Here is a 23,065-nt window from a genome sequence, read left to right on the forward strand (position 1 = left end):
CTAGTTCAAGTCCCAGCTGCTCTTCTAATCTTGCTCTCTCTGCTAATGGCGTAGGAAAGCAGTACATGGGATACTGGCGTTGCAGGTGGCAGCTTAACTTGAAGGGCTACAACACACAGGCCCTCTTAAGATTTTCTTTCAATTCTCCATAGGGATTCTCTTTTAAACAAGGAGACTTTATGAGAAACATATTTGCAAATCCAAACACCTACCAGACTCTCCTTGCGTTTGTTATGCCTAAAATTTAGGCGCGGCCTTAAGTATCCCCAGGGAACACTGGGGTTGCATACTGGATCCTACTTTACCACCTTCCTATACACATGTAGATACAACTGTAACAGAAGTACCTTGCAATATAAAGAATCATATTATGAGGGGACAAGAGAGCACTGGGATTCTTTCTTTTAGCCAGATAATTAAGTTCTCTATATATTTTAGGTATTAGCTTCATCCAGGTCTCCCACCTGGGTAGCAGGGATCCAAGTACCTGGGCCATTTTTCACTGCTTTTCCCATGCTATGAGCAGGGAGCTGGATTGGAAGTAGAGCAGCCAGGACTTGAGCCAGCATCCATATGGGATGTCAGTGTCACAAGCAGCAGCTTTACCTGCCACACCACAATGCCGACCCTTCCTATATATTTCAGATGACATTTCCTGAAGTGAAAAGTGTTTTGCTTTTAATCTGTGGGAAATTCTCTATTTGTTCGTATCAAAGACAAAGCTGAAAGTCTTAGGATGATATTCAAGACCACACGCTCATAGCAGGAATTGGTTGGAAGCCAAAGAGTATCAAAGATATCAAATGGTTGGTTACTTGAACTGCTCCATTATCACCTTCAATTCCTTAGTAATAAAAGATTAAATATACCCAAAAGGTTAACAAGTTTTTTTTTAAAAAAAGGCACTAGGACAAAAGTTAATTCATGACATTTTCAAACTAGCTAGAAATGCATTTTTTTTAACATGTGGTTTAAAATTACAAGCAATATGGCTTTTCTGTGGCTAACAATCAGGAATGTATATGGACTAGTTGCAGAATAAGAATGGTCTAGATAAGGGACAGTGTAAGAGATAGAAGATAAACCAGAGGATACTCTGAATGCTAAACTAAATTGTTTGAATTTTCTCCTGCAAGCAGTGGGAGAGTATAGGTTTCTGAGTTAGAAAACAAAAATGGCTTTTCAGAAAGCAAAATCTATTCTATACTGTAACCAGAGTTTGACTAGGAAGGAAATAAAAATAGAGTAACCAGTGAAAATAACGTTTTAATACTTTGCACATGAGAGCATAAAGAGAGTAGTAGAAGGAATGCAAAGGGATCATTTCAAACAATGGTTTTACAAAAGGATAGATGTGACAGGATTGAGACCAGGAGCCAAATATAATTCTAAAACACTAAGTTTGACTATTAAAGCTGAGAGAATTCTGGAACTTTAAAAAAGGAAAATTTAGAGAATAAGATTTATCACCTGGGTGGGAGGAGTCTGGAGACAAGAGCTGGAAAGGAGATTATAAATTCCCTCTTATAAGTATTGCATTTAAAGCAAGAGTTTTAGCAAATTCTTAAATACTAGATAGGACACCAAGGAGAAAGGATAGAAATACATAATACATGTATTGTAATACTCAACATTATACAATAACATTATATAATATATAATAGTTATATTATAACTCCTTATCTTACATTTGTAAAGTGTTGTAGCTTCTACAGCCAAATCAAGCACATTATGTAGTCTAATCTCTCAATTTCCCTGAAAGGTAGGTAGGTCATATGTCCCCATTTGCTAGACATGTAAAAACTGAAAGTTAAGTAACAGGACAAGAGCTAACCTCCAAAGGGGTGAATCCTTCTGTGATCTGTTAGTTACATCTCTATAAAATGACATATGCTGACCATATACTCCCTTCAAAAACCACACAATTATACCAGATCAAACTCATCTTTTTCCTTCAACTGATTGCTTCATAAAATAAATATTAATATGATAATTAACTTCACTGTTATATATGTTAAAAGACTACAAGTTTATTTTAGCACCTGAATGTGGTAAGACATTTATTGCTCAAAGTTCCCAAACACTTAGCTAACCAAACAGCAGAAGCAGTCATGGGTAGAAACGTGAATGAATTTTCCTACTATCTATGAAAAGGGAAACTCAGCGACCAACATTCCAGTTTCCTAGTGATGTTCCTGGGTTTAGTACGTACCTCCTGCTTCTGACTACAGTTTCCTGCTATTGCAGACCTGGGAAACAGTAGTGATGGCTCAAATAATTGGGTCCTTATCACTCATGTGGAAGACCTGGATTGAGTTCCAGGTTCCTAGCTTTGGTCCTAGACAGAATGTTGCAATCATTTGAGGAGTCAATCAATGCATGAGAGCTTGTGCTGGCTCTCTACTACTTTAAAAAAAGAAAAGAAAGAAAGAAAGAAAGAAAAAGAAATCTAAATGGCACTGCTAGGGCACTTAAAAAAACAAAAACAAAAAACAAGATAACATTACAGATTTCTTAGCCTGACTTTGTACCAGAATTTTTCCCACTTTGTTTCTTCATCCTCCATCTTCCAAATCAGGTTACTCAGTATTTCTCACGGGAAGGGACTTCAACAAGTTTATGAAAAATTAAGTTTATTTTGATGCAAAAAAGGTGAAATCCATTTACTTTTTCATAACATGAATTTTCCATATTTTTTTGAAGTCTCCTCATACAAGCCCTGAATTTTCCACCTCTACAGATTACACATTGTTTTATACCCAGAAAAATTCCTCTCTGTTCAATATTTTTAATTGTTAATTTTTCTTTTCCATCAAGTGTCATGAAATGTTACTTAAACCTGTCTGCTCCCTTCCACAACCTATTCTTCTAGAGAACTTAATCTAATTTTCTTCCATAGCATTTATTTTCTACCTTGAATACAGAACATTTATCAATTCAAGTATACTGCAAATTTTTTTTATTTTATTTTTATTTTTTATTTTTGACAGGCAGAGTGGATAGTGAGAGAGACAGAGAGAAAGGTCTTCCTTTTGCCGTTGGTTCACCCTCCAATGGCCGCTGCGGCCAGCTCATCGCGCTGATCCGAAGCCAGGAGCCAGGTGCTTCTCCTGGTCTCCCATGCGGGTGCAGGGCCCAAGCACCTGGGCCATCCTCCACTGCCTTCCCGGGCCATAGCAGAGAGCTGGCCTGGAAGAGGGGCAACCGGGATAGAATCTGGCGCCCTAACCGGGACTAGAACCCGGTGTGCCGGCGCCACAAAGCGGAGGATTAGCCTGTTAAGCCACGGCGCAGGCCGTAACTCTGATTTTCAAATAAATAAATCTTAAATTAAAAAAAAGACACAGCAAATATTTTTTAAAAATGTGTATTAAAGTGTATACACACACACACACACACACTTAGGGTACTATTTATGACAATGTTAAAAGTTAAAATGACCTAAACCTACTTCCCCATCAAAATAAAAGAATCATTAAAGCAAATAATTTAAAACAAATTACTTTAATAGGAATTATACTTTGTTATTAAATAGCTAACAAAATCAAGACAGCATTCTGAAACAAATCATGCAGATTTAAATTTCCATTCCTAGCCTCCAATATCTTTCCCATACTGCCATGTACAGCTCAAGTCCCAGAAGGATTTACTGATGGTTCTAACTTAATCATTAAGTCAAAGTACTTATTTTCTCTGTCATTAATCTGTCCTATCTGGCACTGTTATTAAATTTTCATGTAGGAATATCTTATCTTTTCAACTACACTGCAAATACTCAGTAACAATTTCAATCTACTGGTAGTGGGTCTTAAAGCCCCTGTACAGTGTTATGTATGCTCATATTAGAAACTCAATACCTGCCTCATCAAACTTGAATGAGCATTTAGATAGTATATATACCAAGTATTTAAATTTATATATCCAATTATTGCAAAACATTTAATAACCCAAGAAAGAAATTTTCTCAAATGCTTTGATAATCATAATGAAAAAGGAGTGATACAAATAATCACAGCAATGTTTTTTATAACCACTTTAAATAATTGACCCCCCCTCCCAAACTATAAGTGTATATGTGTTGTATGTGTAGTTGTATGACACATAACTATGTGCGGGCATGAATGTGGTTTTATAAAACAGCAAATGATTCCATGAACTTACTGTAAGAAAAAACAATTCAATGCCTTACTCACAGAACCCAAGTTCTGTCTAGAGAGGATGACTTTTAACTCCTTCAACAGTTTCATCTTGAAGTTTCTTTCTTTTTTTTGACAGGCAGAGTGGACAGTGAGAGAGAGACAGAGAGAAAGGTCTTCCTTTTCCATTGGTTCACCCACCAAATGGCCGCTATGGCCGGCGCGCTGTGGCTGGCGCACCGCGCTGACCCAAAGCCAGGAGCCAGATGCCTTTCCTGGTCTCCCATGTGGGTACAGGGCCCAATGACTTGGGCCATAGCAGAGAGCTGGACTGGAAGAGGAGCAACCGGGATGGAATCCGGTGCCCCAACCAGGACTAGAACCCGGGGTGCCGGCACCGCAGGCGGAGGATTAGCCTAGTAAGACGTGGCGCCGGGCTGAAGTTATTTTCATATTTCTAGTAACATGTTTGGGAAGTGTGTATATATTACATATTATGTATTTTATATCCACATATACTGCCATTTTTTCTTTTTTCAGTAACATTATCTAATGATCATCTACCATTAAGATGAGAATTTAGCTCTCTTATATTTCCTTCTCCCCTTAAGTTTCACTTTTTAGTTAAATCACTAATACATCCCTATATTCTCTGGTAGAAGAATTAATATATTTAAATATATACATTAAAATCTGCTTCATCTTTGTGAGACTTAGCTTCTGAAGCCCTCTACCCTCCAGCTCTATGCTAGACATCTTTCTGCCCAAATCTATCCCTGACCTTTTTCCATTTGCCTCAAGTTCTACTTAGAAATTGGCAGTATCTATGTTCTCTTGCTCTCCAGCTCTTAAAGGGTTCAGACAGTAGGAAAAACCCACTGGAAGGAAGGAGAGTGATAGGGTTCTTTATTCTTCCAACTTCCTCCTGTAATTTGGCAGGGGTTAGGTTCCTTTAAGGCCACAGATTCCATTCAGTAGCCCTACTTCTATAGCTATAGCTCTGGCAAATTCTAGTAATTTCTGCTGTTTTGCTCCTTCAGGCTTAGGCTTAGGTTTTCTGCTGTTGGTAAATCTGGTATGCTTCATTCTCCTTTGTTAATTCCTAATCCTTGCCCACACCTTTATTAACAGTCTTTTCACTAAAGGCTCTTCAATTACTCATGTTGATTTTTGCCATCTGTTTCCTGCATGGAATCTGACATAACCATGCTCCAATCTGAAATCCTACACACATTTAGAGACATGCCACAAACAGAGACATCATCATTCCTTCGTCCTTATCCTGGGAAATTCCCTTCACGTTGCTTCTCTTTATCTGTTTTTCTCTTCTTGAGAGTCCTTTAATGGCTTCCAGAGAAAGGGTCCTTGTGGGTAAATTTTCTGAGACCTTGATCACGTACTTTCTGAAATACACTTTTGCTTCCTTGCCCCAACTTGAATGTATTACAGCTTCTAATGGCTTCTAGCCCAGCCTTTCTGTTGTTCTCACCAAGGATATATTTATGAGAGTAAAAAAGGTGGCATAAATATGTAAAAAATGCTTTGGTATAAGGTTTATGCACATCTGTGTGAGTGACCAATAATGCCCAGTGTCAAACTGCAAAGGGCAGGAAATGTTATGTATTGTTGATTTTACAAAACATTACAACATTTCTGGAGGGTAATTTTCCAACATTTACCAAATTTTAAAAATGAACCTGATGTATTAATTCATCTTCTATCCCAAACAATATATTTATATCCTATGCAATATAATTCTATAATCTATTGTAGCATTATTTGTAATAGCAAAAAATAGAGGATGGCTAACCATCCATCCATCAGCAGGAAACTGAGTACATAAATTACAGTAAATACACACGATGCAACATGGTGAAGCTGTTAAAACTACACTGTCAAACATGGTAGCTACTAGCCACATACAGATACTGAGCACTTGAAATGTGGCAAGAATAACTGAGAAACTGAGCTTTAAAATTTCATTTTAATTTTTTAAAAATATTTACTTATTTATTTTGAAAGAGTTACAAAAAGAGAGAAAGAGGGAGAGACAGAAGGGGGGAGAGAGAGAGACAGAGAGAGATGTTCCATCTGCTGGTTCACTACCCAGATGGCTGCAATGGCCAACTTGGGGGCAGGTCGAAGTCAGGAGCCAGGAGTTTCATCTAGGTCTACCACGTGGGAGGCAGGGGTCCAAAAACTTGGGCCATCTTCTGTTGCTTCTCCCAGGTCATTAGCAGGGAGCTGGAATGGAAGAGGAGCAGCCAGGACATGAACCAGTTCCATATGGGATGCTGATGTTGCAGGCAGTAGCTTTACCTGCTATGCCACAACACTGGTCCTTTAATTAATTTCAATTTAAAAGCCGATCCTTGATTCTATATTTTTTTGAAAACTTTTAAATATTTTTGTAACAAGTTAGGGATGTTAATCGATTTTTCTCAACTATAAATTTAATAAAATCTAAACAGAAAATCAAGTATAGTCATGCATCTCTTAATGACAGGGATATTTCTGAGAAATGTATCTTAAGGCTGAAGCCAAGAGCCAGAAACTTCATCTAGGACTCCCATGTGGGTGCAGGGGCCCAAGCACTTGGGCCATCTTTGGCTGCTTTTCCGGGTGCATCAGCAAGGAGCTGAATTGGAAGTGAAGCAGCCAGGACTTGAACTGGCGCCCACATCAGCCCTTGCACTGACTCTTGTATCATGTTTATAATTCACAAGGACAGGGACCAGAGTTGTGGCTGCTGCCTGCAATGTCAGCATCTCTTACTGGACTGCCAGTTCCAGTACTGGAACCTCCACTTCCCACCCTGCTCCCTGCTAATGCAATCTGGGAAAACAGCAGAAAAAGGCCCAAGTGCTTGTGCCCTTGCCACCCATGTGGGAGACCTGGATGGAGTGCCAGGCTCTTGGTTGGGCTCAGACCAGCCCTGGCTGTTGCAGTCATTTTGGGAGTGAACCAGCAGATGGAAGATTTCTTTCTCCTTCTGCCTTTCAAGTAAGTAAATAAATATTTCTTTAAAATGCACAATAACAGGAGCCAGGGCTTGGGCTATGTGCTTGCGCCCCTCCACCTATGTGGGAGATCTGGAGGAGGCTCCAGGCTTCTGGCTCTGGCCTGGCCCAGTCCAAGCTATTGCTGTCATTTGGGGGAATGAACCAATGGATGGAAAATCTCTCTCTCTCCCTCTCTGCCCCCACCCCCAACTCTGCCTTTCAAATAAAATAAATCTTAAAAAAAAAAAAAAAAAAAAAAGATTCTGGGGTAGCGCTGTGGTGTAGCTGGTAAAGTTGCCACCAGCAGTGGTAGCAGTAGCATCCCATATGGACACTTGTTCAAGTCCCAGCTTCTCCTCTTCCAATACAGCTCCCTGCTAATGTGCCTGGGAAAGCAGCAGAGAATGGCCCAAATGCTTAGGACCCTGTAACCATGTGGGAGACCCAGAAGAAGTTCCTGGCTCCTGGCTTTGGATCCATCCCGCTCTGGCTGTTGCGGCCATTTGGGGAATGAACCAGCAGATAGAAGATACCTCTCATATTCATTTTCTCTCTCTCTCTCTCTCTCTCTCTCTCTCTCTCTCTGTGTGTGTGTGTGTGTGTGTTTCTCCATCTCTCTAACTTTGCCTTTCAAATAAATAATCTTAAAAAAAATTTCACAATGACAAACTCTAGAAGAATTCTAATTACCAAACTCACATAGCTACTGTTTTGCTCTCAATTTATTCCATATAGGTCTTCTCCATTCTTTATTTTTTCCTGAAACACTTATATCTAAATTTTTGAGCCTCTAAAAAGCTTTACAAGAGATTCCAACTTCTGATTCCAAATGATTTACTGCTTACTAGAGAGAAAAATATGCTCCAAAGGTCATCAAATTAGTAGATGATTATCTCTACCTAAATGGTTTATTGGTATGTAAATCAAAAACCCTGGCTAGGAACTGGGGAGAGGGTAGGGTCAGAACAGAACAGGATCATTAATCAAAATTAAAATGAATAAAACTCATACTTGAGCTGGCGCTGTGGCTCAACAGGCTAATCCTCCACCTAGCGGCGCCGGCATACCAGGTTCTAGTCCCGGTTGGGGCGCTGGATTCTGTCCCGGTTGCCCCTCTTCCAGGCCAGCTCTCTGCTATGGCCCGGGAAGGCAGTGGAGGATGGCCCAGGTGCTTGGGCCCTGCACCCCATGGGAGACCAGGAGAAGCACCTGGCTCCTGGCTTCGGATCAGCACGATGCGCCGGCCGCAGTGCTCCGGCCGCGGCGGCCATTGGAGGGTGAACCAATGGCAAAAAGGAAGACCTTTCTGTCTGTCTCTCCACGGTCCACTCTGCCTGTCAAAACAAAACAAAACAAAACAAAAAAAACTCATACTTGGCATCATTTATAAAACTGACGCAGTGACAATCCACACAGTATTTTCAGGACCAGAAGTAGAGTTGTGTCACCAAAACTGTAAAGGAAAAAAAATCTTTCAAGGAAGACTGGTGAAAATATAAACATCACCACATTTAGAATTCAATAAATTTTAGTAGTATTGTTAACTAAAGCTATGAATAATGTGATTTTGACCAATTTTAGAGGGGAGAAAAACACATGGGATAGTCTAAAATCAATGCAGACCATTACTATATAGCAAATCCTATGGTAAAAAAAGGATTGGCATTGTGGCAGACACTCACAACCCATATAGACGTGCTGATTCTAGTAGTCCCAGCTGTTGTGCTGCAGATCTAGCTCCCTGCTAGTTACCCACGAAGCAGCCCATGATGGCTCAAGTACTTAAGTTCCTGTCACCCATGGGGGAGACTCAGATGGAATTCTTGGCTCCTGGCTTTAGCCTGGCCCCATCTGTTGGGACCATCTGGGGAGTGAACCAGCAGATAGAAGATGGACACTCTCTGCCTTTCAAATAAATAAATGCATCTTCTAAAAAAAGGGGGGGGGGAGGAGAGGGGAGCCAGTTAAACTTTAATTTAACAATACCAGATACTCACTTGACACAAAATCTTAGATAGTGGGGCCAGCATTGTGGTGCAGCAAGTTAAGCTGCAGATTACAATGCTGGCATCCATATGGGCACTAATTTATGTCTAGGCTGCTCCACTTACAATCTAGCTCCCAGTTAATATTCCTGGGAAAGCAGCAGAATATGGCCAAATGTTGGGTCCCTGCTCCCCACATGGAAAATGTGTACTGAAATTCTGGCTCCTGGTTTCAGTCTGGCACAACTCTTTTAAAAGATTTACTTGAAAGAGTTGAGAGGGTGAGGGAGAAGAAGTGAGAGCAATCTTGCTTCTACTGGTCTATTCCCCAAATGACCATAATGGCCAGGGCCGGACTGAAACCAGAAGCCAGGAATTCTATCCAGGTTTCCCACATGGGTGGCATGGATCCAAGCACTTGGGCTATCTTCTGCTACTTTCCCAGGTACATAAGCAGGGAGTTGGATGGGAAGTGGAGCAACTTGGACATCAACAGGTGCCCATGTGGGATGCCAACATTGCAGGCGGTGGTTTAATCTACTGTTGCTGGCCCGAGTCCTTACCTTTAAGAAATTTAAAATCTAGTATGGAAATCAGGTAAGTAAACAAACCAATACAGTTTGAAAAGTGCTGTATCAGAACTACAGGAAATGCCACAGAAATTACCTACAGTGGAAGAGTATTCTCGGCCGGCGCCGTGGCTCAATAGGCTAATCCTCCGCCTTCCAGCGCCAGCACACCAGGTTCTAGTCCCGGTCAGGGCACTGGATTCCCGGTTGCCCCTCTTCCAGGACAGCTCTCTGCTGTGGCCAGGGAGTGCAGTGGAGGATGGCCCAAGTGCTTGGGCCCTGCACCCCATGGGAGACCAGGATAGGCACCTGGCTCCTGCCATCGGATCAGCGCGGTGTGCCGGCCGCAGCGCGCCGGCCGCGCCGGCCATTGGAGGGTGAACCAACGGCAAAGGAAGACCTTGCTCTCTGTCTCTCTCTCTCACTGTCCACTCTGCCTGTCAAAAAAAAAAATTTAAAAAAAAAAAAAAAGTATTCTAAGAGAACTTGAATAAAGAAAAGAACACTCGGCCGGTACCACGGCTCACTAGGCTAATCCTCCGCCATGCAGCGCCGGCATACCAGGTTCTAGTACCGGTCAGGGTGCCGGATTCTATCCCGTTTGCCCCTCTTCCAGGCCAGCTCTCTGCTATGGCCCAGGAAGGCAGTGGAAGATGGCCCAGGTGCTTGGGCTCTGCACCCCATGGGAGACCAGAAGCACCTGGCTCCTGCCTTCAGTTCAGCGCGGTATGCCGGCCGCAGCGCGCCGGCCGCAGCGGCCATTGGAGGGTGAACCAACGGCAAAAAGGAAGACCCTTCTCTCTGTCTCTCTCTCTCTCACTGTCCACTCTGCCTGTCAAAAAAAAAAAAAAAAGGAAAAAAAAAAAAGAAAAGAACACTCATTAAAGGTTCCAGACACAATACGAAAGACATCCATTATACAAAAGGGAAAAAAAGTAAACAAATATTAACACAAACATACTGAATAGAATTTGTTCTTACTACATAAGTGAGCTGTTTAAAGTATGGTGACACATTGCTTTCCCCCACAGACTTTTAGTATTGTTTCAGAGATGAAAAAGTTGACCTTAAGATACAGTCACAATTACTCACTACAATAACCATTTCACACAAGTATAAAATTACTTAATCAAGGCCGGCGCCGCGGCTCACTAGGCTAATCCTCCGCCTTGCGGCGCCGGCACACCGGGTTCTAGTCCCGGTCGGGGCACCGATCCTGTCCCGGTTGCCCCTCTTCCAGGCCAGCTCTCTGCTGTGGCCAGGGAGTGCAGTGGAGGATGGCCCAAGTCCTTGGGCCCTGCACCCAATGGGAGACCAGGAGAAGCACCTGGCTCCTGCCATCGGATCAGTGCGGTGCGCCGGCCGCAGCACGCCTACCGCGGCAGCCATTGGAGGGTGAACCAACAGCAAAAGGAAGACCTTTCTCTCTGTCTCTCTCTCTCTCACTGTCCACTCTGCCTGTCCAAAATAAATAAAAATAAAATAAAAATTAAAAAATTACTTAATCAAATTATTCAAACCCATACAATGTATTTAAAATATCTTTAAACATACAATAGCTTATCACTATTGAGTCACACATAAAGTCTAGAAGATATTACAACAAAGTCTGACTCTAGAGTCTGTATTTTAAGTCAGTGCAAGTGCTGTAAATGCATTGTAATGGCTGTCAGTAAGTGCCTGTGGAAAAACAAGACAAAGCTAACATTATCAAATTTAACTGTTTCTCTCTTTGTAAAGTTAATTCAAAACATGTGAAAGTTTGAATCATGTTTTGAAGCTCAAATTGTCTCAGTTAACAGGTGACTAGGATGAAGCAGACTCTCATATTAAGTTCACAATCAAAGAAAGCTAAAGTTTAAAAAAATAAGTAAGTTCCAGCACGGTGGCATAGTGGGTAAAGCCGTCACCTTCAGTGCCAACATCCCTTATGGGCGCTGTTTTGTGTCCTGGTTGCTCCACTTCTGATCTAGCTCTCTGCTATGGCCTGGGAAATCAGTAGAAGATGGCCCAAGCACACCCAGAGAAGCTCCTGGCTCCTGGCTTTGGATTGGCCCAGCTCCGGCCACTGTGGACATTTGGGGAGTAAACCAACAGATGGAAAACTTCTCTCTCTCTCTCTCTCTGCCTCTCTATAACTCTGCCTTTCAAATAAACGAATCTTTAAAAGAAATGATAAAAGTGGAACCAGGGATTACTATGTTCCACTCTGAGCTGTGTTTCACTTTCAACATTTGTGGTGGGTCTTTTCCTTACACCAACTAATCTCCAATTAACCAGATGCCAACTGGGTGTGCTACAATTCAATTCTGATACTACATGGAGTTAAGTAACAGATACCACAAGCTAATGGCTCATTTCCACAAGCCTGTCCCCACTTTGGATGTCAAATACAAGACCTGAGCCCCCCAGAACTTCTGACTGCCAATCTTATTAATCATAGGGTCCCTTGACACCCTCATGTTAAATAAATTGCTAGAACAGCTCAAAAACTAAGAAAGGCACTTTACTTACTGGTTTATTACAAAGACTGTTAACTAAAAAACAAAAACAAATGGCCTAGAGTGTTTCACCTAGTAGTTCAGACAACTGTTAAGATGTCTGCTTCCCATATTGGAGTACTTGGACTTCACTGGAGTATGGGGTTGGCTCCCAACTCCAGTTTTCTGCTGATGCAGATCCTGGGAAGCACTGGGTATGACTTTAGTGACTGGGTTCCTGCCACACATATGGGAGACATGGACTAATTCTTGGTTCTCACCTTCAGTTTCTACCCAGCACCAACCATTGTGGGCATCTGGGAGTGAATCAATGTATAGAGCTCTGTCTCTCTGCCTCTCAAATAAATAAAAACTTTAAAAACACCAAAAATAGTCAAATGGAAGAGAGGTATACAGCAAAGCATGGGGCTGGAGCTTCCAGGCCTTCAGGCATACCACTCTCCCAGCACCTTGTTAACACATACACCATCCACAAGATCCCAAAACCCAACATTTTAGAGTCGTCCATGGACATTCCATCACATAGGCATGACTGACTAAATCATTAGCCATGGAAGACTTTTTCTAGCACTTCTTGCTTTCCAACCCTCTAATCATGTCTTGGGTTCTCTGGCTACCAAGCTCCAACTGGAAATTATTTAGCCACCCCACCCCCTAGCAGCATATCACTGGAACAAAGGACAAAGGACACACTTATCACTCCTATCACTAAGGACACTTGAAAGGAAAGACCAAAATACATATTTTTTACGGTATCACAGGCACATCAAACACAGATAATAAGATAATGTGGAAGTAGATGTGTGGATCAGCAGTAAGATGCTACTCTGAATGTTTGCATCCCACATTGGAGAACCTAGGTTCAAGTCCCAGCTCCACTTCCTATACTAGCTTCCTGCTAATATGTACCCTAAGAGGCAGTGGACGGTAGCCCAAGTACTTGGATCCCTGCCACCCACATAGATGTGGATTGAGTTATGGCCTCCTGGCTTTGGCCTGGCTCAGCCTCAGCCACCACAAGCATTTGAAAACATCTGCCTTTCAAATAAAATAAAATCAAACAAACATTCTAAAAATTTTAAGACAAAAAGAAACAGGCCCTATCCTTAAGGAGTTTATCTTTAAGTTCAAGGTTATTTACTTCAAGTACATTTTAAACACTGAAAATGGTTTTCCTTAAATGATTTTAATATTTCTAAAAAGAACATTAAAGTAAATCTTAATGCAGGCTATAACAAAGACAAAGTAGAAAAACTCAGGGATTTAGGGTCAAATAAACTAAAATTAAATCCTTGCTATCAGTTGCAATAGAACCTAGGATAAAATGAGCCTCAATTTCCTCATTTATAAAACAGAGATGGGGCCGGCGCTGTGGCAACGTGGGTAAAGCCACCGCCTGCAGTGCCGACATCCCATATGGGTGCCAGTTCAAGTCCTGGCTGCTCTTCTTCTGATCCAGCACTCTGCTTTGGCCTGGGAAAGCAGTAGAAGATGGCCCAAGTCCTTGGGCCCCTGCACTTTGTGTGGGAGACCCGGAACAAACTCCTGGCTCCAGCTTTGGATTGGCCCAACTCTGGCCATTGCCATCATTTTGGGGGGTGAACCAGTAGATGGAAGACCTCTCTCTCTGATTCTGCCACTCTGTAACTCAGCCTTTCAAATAAATAAATAAACCTTAAAAAAGAAGGAAGGAAGGAAGGAAGGAAGGAAGGAAGGAAGGAAGGGAGGGAGGGAGGGAGGGAGGGAGGGAGGGAGGGAGGGAGGGAGGGAGGGAGGGAGGAAGAAAGGAAGCTCCCACCCAGTGGTTCACAGTTATACTGATTACGATGGTAGTTACACAAATCTACTTCCAATAAGATAGCACCAATCTATACATACATATATTGTACTAATGTCGATTTCTTGCTATTAATATTGTTCTAGATGTAAATATAACCATTAGGAAAAAGTTTATCTCTCCCTTTCTCTGTTAACTCTACCTTTCAAATGAAATAAATCTTAAAAAAAAAAAAAGTTTGAGAGATAAGTAGAACCTCTCTGTAGGTTCACTTCCTATGAATCTATAAAATAAAATCTTACAATGCCAAAATGTTGACAAGAAATACAAAAAAACTCAACAACTTGCTGCTGAAATTATATATTAATAAAATGAATCATGCTGAAAGAGTTTGGAATTATTTTAAAAAGAAAAAGAGGGACAATGGTTAGCCTGGCATTAAGACACACACTGGAGTATCTGGGTTTGACTCCCAGGTCCTGAGAGTTTCCTGCCAATGCAGACAGCGGGAGGCAGCACCTTATTGTCCAAGTAATTGAGTTCCTGCTACAAACATGCAAATCTGGATAGAATTCCTGGCTCCCAGCTTTGGCCCCACTCATTGTGGGTATTTGGAGAGTAAACAAGCAGATGAGAGCTTTTTGTTTCTTTGCCTGATTCTCAAGTAATAATAATAATAATAATAATAAAGTTTGCCGTTAGTCCAGAAAAACTGACCACTATGCTCTATCAATCAGTGATTTAATTCCAAGACATGTATCTTAGAACAGCACTGTCTAATAAAAATTTCTATATTAATTAAAATATTCTATATCTACTCTGTGCAATAACATAGCTATTAGCCATATATAGCTACTGAGAACTTGATATATGACTAGTGCAACTCAGTAAAAATTTACTTTTAGTCCATTTATACTGAAAAAGTTGTATGTGGCTGATGGCTAGCACCAGAGAGCACAGTCCCAGAGAGAAAAATGTACATATCTACATAACACTACTCATAACAACTGAAAACTAAGAATAATTTACAGGCCTACCAACATTAAAATAACCAAACTGCATTTTTAAAAAAATGAACTTTAACAATAACCACAATAGATAGGTTCTATAACAGTGTAAGTACAGTCCTAAAATTCATTTGCATACCATTTGGACAATTCTGTGATTCTGTCTTCAGTTTCAAACAACTAGCAAATTATCTCAGTACAATCTAATTGTTTAGGGACTGCCTATACTTACTTCCTTTTTTTTTTTTTTTAAGATTTATTTATTTATTTGACAGAGTTACAAAGAGAGGAGAGGAGCGAAATCTTCATCCTGCTGGTACATTCTCTAGATGGCTATAATTGCCAAGGCTGGGCCAAGACAAAGCCAGGAGCTTCATTTGGGTCTCCCATATGGGTGGCAAGTGGGCCAACTTCTGCTGCTTTTCCCAAAGCCATTAGCAGGGAGCTGGTTTGGAAGTGGGGCAGCCAGGACTCGAACTGGTACCCATGTGGGATGCTGTTTTACAGGCAGCAGCTTTACCTATTATATGGCACAACACCAGCCCCACTATACTTATTTTACAGCCAGAGCTTTGAGGGCAGTTCCTTTATTTAATACTACTCTGCATTCTGCTCAAAGTCTTTCTTGCACATTGAAAATATAAATATTGGGGCTGGTGCTGTGGCTCACTTGGTTAAACCTCCACCGGCAGCGTTGGCATCCCATATGGGCACTGAGTTCTAGTCCCAGTTGCTCCTCTTCCAGTCCAGCTCTCTGCTGTGGCCCGGGAGGGCAGTGGAGAATGACCCAAGTGCTTTGGCTGCTGCACCTGCGTGGGAGACTGGGAAGAAGCACCTGGCTCCTGGCTTCGGATCAGAGCAGCTCTGGCTATTTGGGGAGTGAACCAATGGAAGACCTTTCTCTCTGTCTATAACTCTACCCGTCAAGTAAATAAAAAAAAAAAAGAAAATATAAATATTTATCTGTAATTTTCTGTACAGATTAGCTAGGAAATCTGAGGCAGGCAGTGGAAACTATATAAAAGTGAATGATAATTATCTGTGGAACAAAGAAAAACCAATTCCTTAATTATAAATATCATATACAGATAATATGACTGAAGTAAAGAAGATCTGATTAAAAGTGTGCTTAAAAATAACAAAAGCCGGGCCAGCGCCGTGGCTCACTTGGCTAATCCTCTGCCTGTGGTGCCAGCACCCCGGATTCTGTCCCGGTTGCTCCTCTTCCAGTCCAGCTCTCTGCTGTGGCCCAGGGGGGTCAGTGGAGGATGGCTCATGTGCTTGGGCCCTGCACCCGCATGGGAGACCAGGAGGATGCACCTGGCTCCTGGCTTTGGATCGGTGCAGCACACCAGCCATAGCAGTCATAGCAGCCATTTGGGGGGTGAACCAATGGGAAAGGAAGACCTCTCTCTTTCTAACTCTGCCTGTCAAAAAAAAAAAAAAAGGGTCTTCTTTTGCATTGTTAGGCATAACACACTTAAGAGTTTAGGTTCTAACTGTAGTTGAACAACACACATTTTTTAAACTAAAATGTCTAAGACTTTGCCACAGCTTCTGTTAAGGTTTTAGAAGACACAGAATGTAAGAACTGAAAACTAGATTTCTGGGAGTGCAGCCAGGTAACAAGAGGCAACATACCAGGCAATACTGTACTGCAAACGGTCTAAACTGTATGAAATTTAGTAGTTGACATTCAACCTCAGTTCTGCTTTTCACTATGAGGGCAAGATTACTACAACAGTCATCATTAGCATCTCTGCTTCTAATCTTTGAAAGAATACAGATTTAAAAAAAAAAATGTTGGGCTGGCACTGTGGCTTAGCGGGTAAAGCCATCGCCTGTAGTGCTAGTATCCCACATGCTGGTTCAAGACCTGGCTGCTTCACTTCCGATCCAGCTCTCTGCAGTGGTCTGAGAGAGCAGTAGAAAATGGCCCAAGTCCTTGGGCCCCTGCACTTGCGTGGGAGACCTGGAAAAAACTCCTGGCTCTTGACTTTGGATCGGCTCAGCTCCAGCTGTTGCGGCCATTTGGGTAGTGAACCAGCGGATGGAAAATCTCTCTCTCTCTCTCTCTCTCTAGCTCTGTCTTTCAAATAAAAATAAATAATCTTAAAACAATAAGATAAAGTAAATGCCAACCCCAGAAAACATATTTCTAAAAGAAAATGCTGACATGTTTTATATGTTTGTTTTCATCTACTTGAAAGGCAGAGAGGCAGAGAGAGAGAGAGAGACAAAGACAGAGATACCTTCCATCTACTGGTTCATTCCCCAAGTGCTCTCAACAGCTAGGGCTGGGCCAGACCAAAGACAATAGCCCTAAACTCCATCCAGGTCTCCCATGTGGGTGTCAGGGGCCAATACACTTGAATCATCATTGTTGCCTCCCAGGATGCACTAGCAGGAAGATGGGCCAGAAGCAGAGCAGCCAGGACTTGAATTGGCACTCCCACATAGGATGCAGGTATCCCAAGTGGTGACATAATCTACTGCACCACAAATCCACCCCAAAAGAGCTTACTTTTGAAATTTATTTTCATTTTTTCTTGAAAGAGATCTTATCTTCCTTCCTCCAGCTAACCCACCAAATTATTCCAACAGCCAGGGGTAGGCCAGGCTGAAGCCAGGAGCCTAGAACTCCATCTGGGTCTCTCATGTGAGCGGATTCAAGCACTTGAGCCATCATCCCTAGCCTTTCCAGGATATGCATGAGTAGCTGGTACTCCAGAATGGGATGTGGATGTCCCTGCAGCAGCTTAATCCACCGCAACACAACGCCAGCCCTTTAAAGGCACTTCTGAAGAACATAAGCAAAATACAGAAAGTCTGTGTAAAAAAAATTTTTTTTGTTTTTTCAAAAGGCAAAGTGAAGGAGAGACAGGGAGAGACATATACAGAGATAGATATTGGTCTTACATTAGCTGGTTCACTCCCCTCATGTCTTTTTTTTTTTTTTTTTTTTGACAGATATAGTTAGTGAGAGAGACAGAGAGAAAGGTCTTCCTTCCATTGGTTCACCCCCCAAATGGCCGCTACGGCCAGAGTTACACCGATCCGAACCCAGGAGCCAGGTGCCTCCTCCTGGTCTCCCATGCGGGTGCGCAGCTGCAGGGGCCCAAACACTTGGGTCATCATCCACTGCCTTCCCGGGGCCACAGCAGAGAGCTGGACTGGAAGAGGAGCAAATGGGACTAGAACCCGGCGCCCATATGGGATGCCGGCACCGCCGGCAGAGGATTAACCAAGTGAGCCACGGTGTCGGCCCTCCCCTCATATCTTAAACCCAGACATTCTGATATGGGATGAAAATGTCTCAATTGGTGCCTTAAACCCTACACTAAATGCCCACTCTCCATTAACTTCTTGGTGTACCCTCAGACACCACAAACTGTAAAATAAAACTGATTCTCTAAACATTACACATCTGTTGATCCGTCACAAAGAGTTGAGAAGCCTGAAAACAAAGATAGAAGAAGTGAACATAGCACTTATTATCTGCTGTGTGTCACACATTTTGCTAGGTGCTTTCCATACCTTATTGTAATCTTTTCAATCATCTTCCAAGGTCACCACATATCACAGTCAGGGTAAATGAAGCTTTTTTTCAGAATTACAGCATGGAATCATTACTCCAAGGCTCCTTCCCATTATATTACTACAATTACTGTCAATTCCTTTACTTTGTTTTTTTTTGCCTTCAGGCAGAGGCACACAAACTAAAGCCCAAAGGTCAAATCAAGGCTGCCCTGTCCTTGTAAAGTACAGTCATATACTCCCTCAACAATGGACCCATAAGATTAGAATGGAATGGAAAAACTCCTATCAACTACTTATGTCACAGCTTAACATATTACTCACATGTTTCTGGTGATGCTGGTATTAACAAATCTACAGGGTATAAAAGTCTAGTATGTACAATTATGTACAGTACTTAATAGTTGATGATAAAGATGCTACTGGTTTATGTATTTATTATTCTATATTATATAGTTTGTTATTTTAGAATGTACCCATACTTAAAGTTTATTGTAAAAAAAATACTCTATGTTAAGCTGACAGCAGTCTCAAAACTGTTTAAAGAAACCTTGCAGAATGACCTATACTATCTGAGTTTGTGTAAGTATACTCCTTCAGGTTATGTTAGCAGATCAATGAAATAATCTAATGATACTTTTTACCAGTCATTAAGCAATGCATGTCTGTGAAGTTTTACTAGAACAATCATGTTCACTTGCTTGGCTACCTTTACCTATTTTTAATTGTATTTATTTGGAAAGCAGAGTGATAGAGAGAGGGACACACACAGATTTTCAATCTGCTAGTTTACTCCCCAAATGGCCACAACTGCCTAGGTTGGGCAAGGTTGAAGCCAGCAGCCAGGAGCTTCATTTGGGTCTCCCGTGAGGGGAGCAGGAGCCCAAGCACTTGGGCCACCTTCTGCTTCCTTCCCCAGCACATTAGCAGGAAGCTGGATTGGAAGCAGAGCACCCGACACTCAAACATAGGCTCCAATATGGAATGTGGGTATCTCAGGCACCAGCTGGACCCGCTGTGCTACAACGTAGACCCCTACCTTTTTGCTACTAACAGCTGAATTGAGTACCAGCAAGAGACCATATGGCCTACAAAGCTTAAAATATTTACAGAAAGTAGTTGACCCATCTTAAAGGATCAAAAAGTACAAGAACCTTAACATGCCTCAACATTTTCCATGTATACAGTCTTTAAGGTAGGAGTGTAAAATCATACGAGACAAAAGGCTAAATTGAGACTGGCATTGCAACACAGGTGAAGCCAATGCTTGCAAACGACAGCCTCCCATAACGGAGTGCTGGTTGGAGTCCCAGCTACTTGGCTTCCAATTCAGCTGCTTGCTAACGCACCTGGGAAGGCAGCAGAGGATGGCCCAAGTATTTAGGCCCCTCCAACCCTTGTGAGAAACCAGAATGGAGTTTATAGTTTCTGGCTTCAGCCTGGCCTTGTTTTGGCTTTTTTGGGGCTGGGGGTTGGGGAGAGGGACAGTGAATCAATCAGTGGATAGAAGCTCAAGATCTCAATCTCCCTCTCTGTTGCTGATAAATTGAATTATGAAGTTACTGAAACGTTATTCTTCACAGTTAAGTAGTCTCCTGTAATTTGAATGGCTAAAGAAAAAGTCTCACAATTCAAAATATATTTAATGAGCACTCATTTTTCATAAAGGAGTATACTCTGTTCAAAACAAAACCAGAGCATTGAGGTGGACTTTTGACATAATGGTTAAGATGCTGCTGGGGATGCCCACATCCTGTATTAGAATGCATGAGTTTGGGTCCTTGCTCTGCCTTATTTTTTGGCAGCGGCAGGTATGCGTGTGGGGGGGGGGGGGGTCTGGCGGGGTGGGGCAGGGGGAGTGGAGGGTGGGTGTGGATTTATTTATTTGGAAGGTAGCGTTACAGAAAGAGAGGGAATGACAGAGAGAAAAAGAAAGACCTTCCATCCCCTGGTTCACTCCCCAGCAGCTACATCAGCAGGGAGCTGGATCGGAAGTGAAGCAGCCAAGACTTGAATCAACGTTCACATGGGATGCTGGAGTTGCAGGCAGTGACTTAACCCACTGTGCCACTAAGCCGGTGACTCTGCTTTCAATTCCAGCTTCCTGCTAATGCATATCCAAGGAAGCAGCAAGTAGTGGCCCAAGTACTTGAGTCCCTGCCACCCACACACACACGGGAGACTTGGACTGAGTTCTGTCTGCAGGCTTTTGCCTGACCATGTCACAGCTGCTAGAAGCATTTGGACAGAGAACTAGCAAGGATGAGAAATCACTGCCATTCCTAAATTGTTGACAAGAATGTAAATTATTACAACTTGCAAGGGTAGTCTGGCCATAAACTGAAAATGCATATCAACCTATTACCAGCAATTCCACTAATAGGTAGGTATATATCCTACAGAAATCGCACACGTGCTCAAGGAGACAAGCACAAGGATATTCACTTGACATTATCTGAAATTTGACAAACTGAAAACAACCCTTCAGTAAAGGAATGAACTGTGGTTAGTGGTTATTTACAAAGAAAAGGGGAAAACATGCTTAAAGGAAAGATCAACCCTGCCAGTCATTTACATGGTTTGGAGACGGTAACCTATAGGTTTATTTAACAATAAGCGATAGTGAGAACAACACTGAATTTAGAATAAGGAAACATGCATTTCAGCATTTAGTTCCAACTCTGCCACAAACAGGCAGACTATTAGCTACAGACTATAAAACTCATGTTCTTTTTCCTTGAAAATGAAAACCTTAGAGTATATAACCTCTAAAGATATCTTCCAATTCAATGACTCAATGACTTAATAAGTATTTAATAAAAAACATTCTAATGTACATATATCAAGATACTATTTTATCAAGACACCCTGAAACCCAGGAAAATATCAAAGAAATAGCACATCTTAATGTTCTGATACATCAACTAGATCGAGTACACTGTTATGTCTGTGATGAGATTTTTTTAAATTAAGATCATAATTCATAACTTAGAATCATAAATACCTAAACTCACCATACTGACTTGGATCACCCTCAGGTAGAACTTACATTCTACATGAACTCTCCCATTTTAACAATCTAAAACAAGTTAACAAGTCCTCTATTTCTCATCAAGTTTAAGTCTGTCTAGCAAAAGTCACTCAGCAACATGGTAAGATTTACTCAAATTTTTTAACAAAGATAAAATAACGCATTGTCTTTTTCACTTTTGCTTGTTTCACCTTTCAAGCACTTGAATTTTAATAGCTTCAGCTTGCTACAATAGTTTAGATAGCCTTTTAAAACTTGTAATATGCTATGTCCATACACGGATCTAGTAAAAACTCAGTAGTTCATAATTCAGCAAAGCTTATTTAATAATTTTCATAGCCACCAATACTTACACTTCAAAGACAGCAATAATCAACACGTCATTTGTGCCTATTGCAGAATTTAATAGGTTATTAACTTCTGGCATAATTTAAAAGCATAATTAGGATACCATCATTAAAACATGGTAATTGCCTTTTTTTTTAAAAAAAAAACACAGAAATTTTGACCTTTCATCTTATCAGCCAAATCAAAATTTCAAAATTTGTGTTCTTTCTTACAAGCTTTCTAAATCTGAATTCTTAAAATTCTAAACGATTAGGAAGACAAAACACACTACCTTGTAGAAACCAAGGAGCTCTCAGATTTTAATTTTAGCGTGAGCTGCCAGGAAAAATCTTTCGACCAAAACCTAAATTCCGTACAAGTATCCGTCAATCACCTAAACAGAAGGTGAGTTGATACCGTGAAGGAAGTTACATAATTGGCTACAAGGACCGTTTAAAGAGCCTTTCATTGAAAGCAGCTTACACTTTACAGGCTTCAAAGTTCAACTTGGAATCGGAGAGTAAATCACGAGAAACCAGTAACGAAATCAGGCTTTTCTTTAAAAGTGGTCACAAGGAAGCAGGAACTGTTTATTCGTCTAAAGCAGCAGCGAGCAGGAGCTGAGTCAGAGAGTAACTCACTGCACATCCCGTCTTCCAAAGGACAGGATTCCCCACGCCGAGGTCCCCGCCTCGGCCAGGAGGGAGTCCCCGAAGCCAGGGCAGCGGGACACAGGGCTCCCTGCCGCAACCCAGCGACTCGGGCCGGGCGCGCTGGAGCCTGCGCCAAGGTGCGTCCCCGGCCACGGCTCGGGGAGGCGGCACCACGCAGGCAGCTCTCCTCCGAGGGACAAAGGTTGGCCTCGCACCCGCCGCCACCGCGGCTCCCGCGGCTCCAGGCAGCCCGCAGAGCAGCTTGCGGTCCCGCCCGGGCCCGAGCGCCCCGCGTGGGGGAGGGGGCGAGCCTGCCGCCCCTCCCCCGCCGCGCTCCCGGGGACCTGTTGATTAAGATCTCCACAGCCCAGCCGCCGCGGGTCCGCCTCTTACCTCCGCACCGCCGCGGCCGCCGACCGCCCAGCCACGGCCGCTCCTAGACACGGCAGACGCGACAGCCCTCCGGCAGCCCTTAAAACACCGGATCAAGAATCCAGAAACTCCCGGTTCCCCACCTCAGACTCCTCAGTCCCTGCCCCC

The 23,065-nt window shown here is 42.3% G+C and overlaps 1 protein-coding gene across 3 annotated transcripts in view; it reads right to left on the reverse strand.

Annotated features, from left to right (window-relative positions):
* Nucleotides 1-23,065, reverse strand: part of PALS1 (protein associated with LIN7 1, MAGUK p55 family member) — an 84,999-nt gene extending 61,934 nt beyond the window's left edge. For 2 of the 3 annotated variants that reach the window (XM_062181354.1, XM_062181352.1), the window contains exon 1: nt 22,919-23,065. The gene's annotated coding sequence lies outside the window, so the exon portion shown is untranslated. Of the gene's footprint in view, nt 1-8,149; nt 8,171-22,918 lie in introns of those variants that run through there. The other variant, XM_062181353.1, reaches the window with a different exon arrangement.

The sequence above is a fragment of the Lepus europaeus genome, chromosome 22, assembly GCF_033115175.1.
Source record: "Lepus europaeus isolate LE1 chromosome 22, mLepTim1.pri, whole genome shotgun sequence".
Classification (NCBI taxonomy): domain Eukaryota; kingdom Metazoa; phylum Chordata; class Mammalia; order Lagomorpha; family Leporidae; genus Lepus; species Lepus europaeus.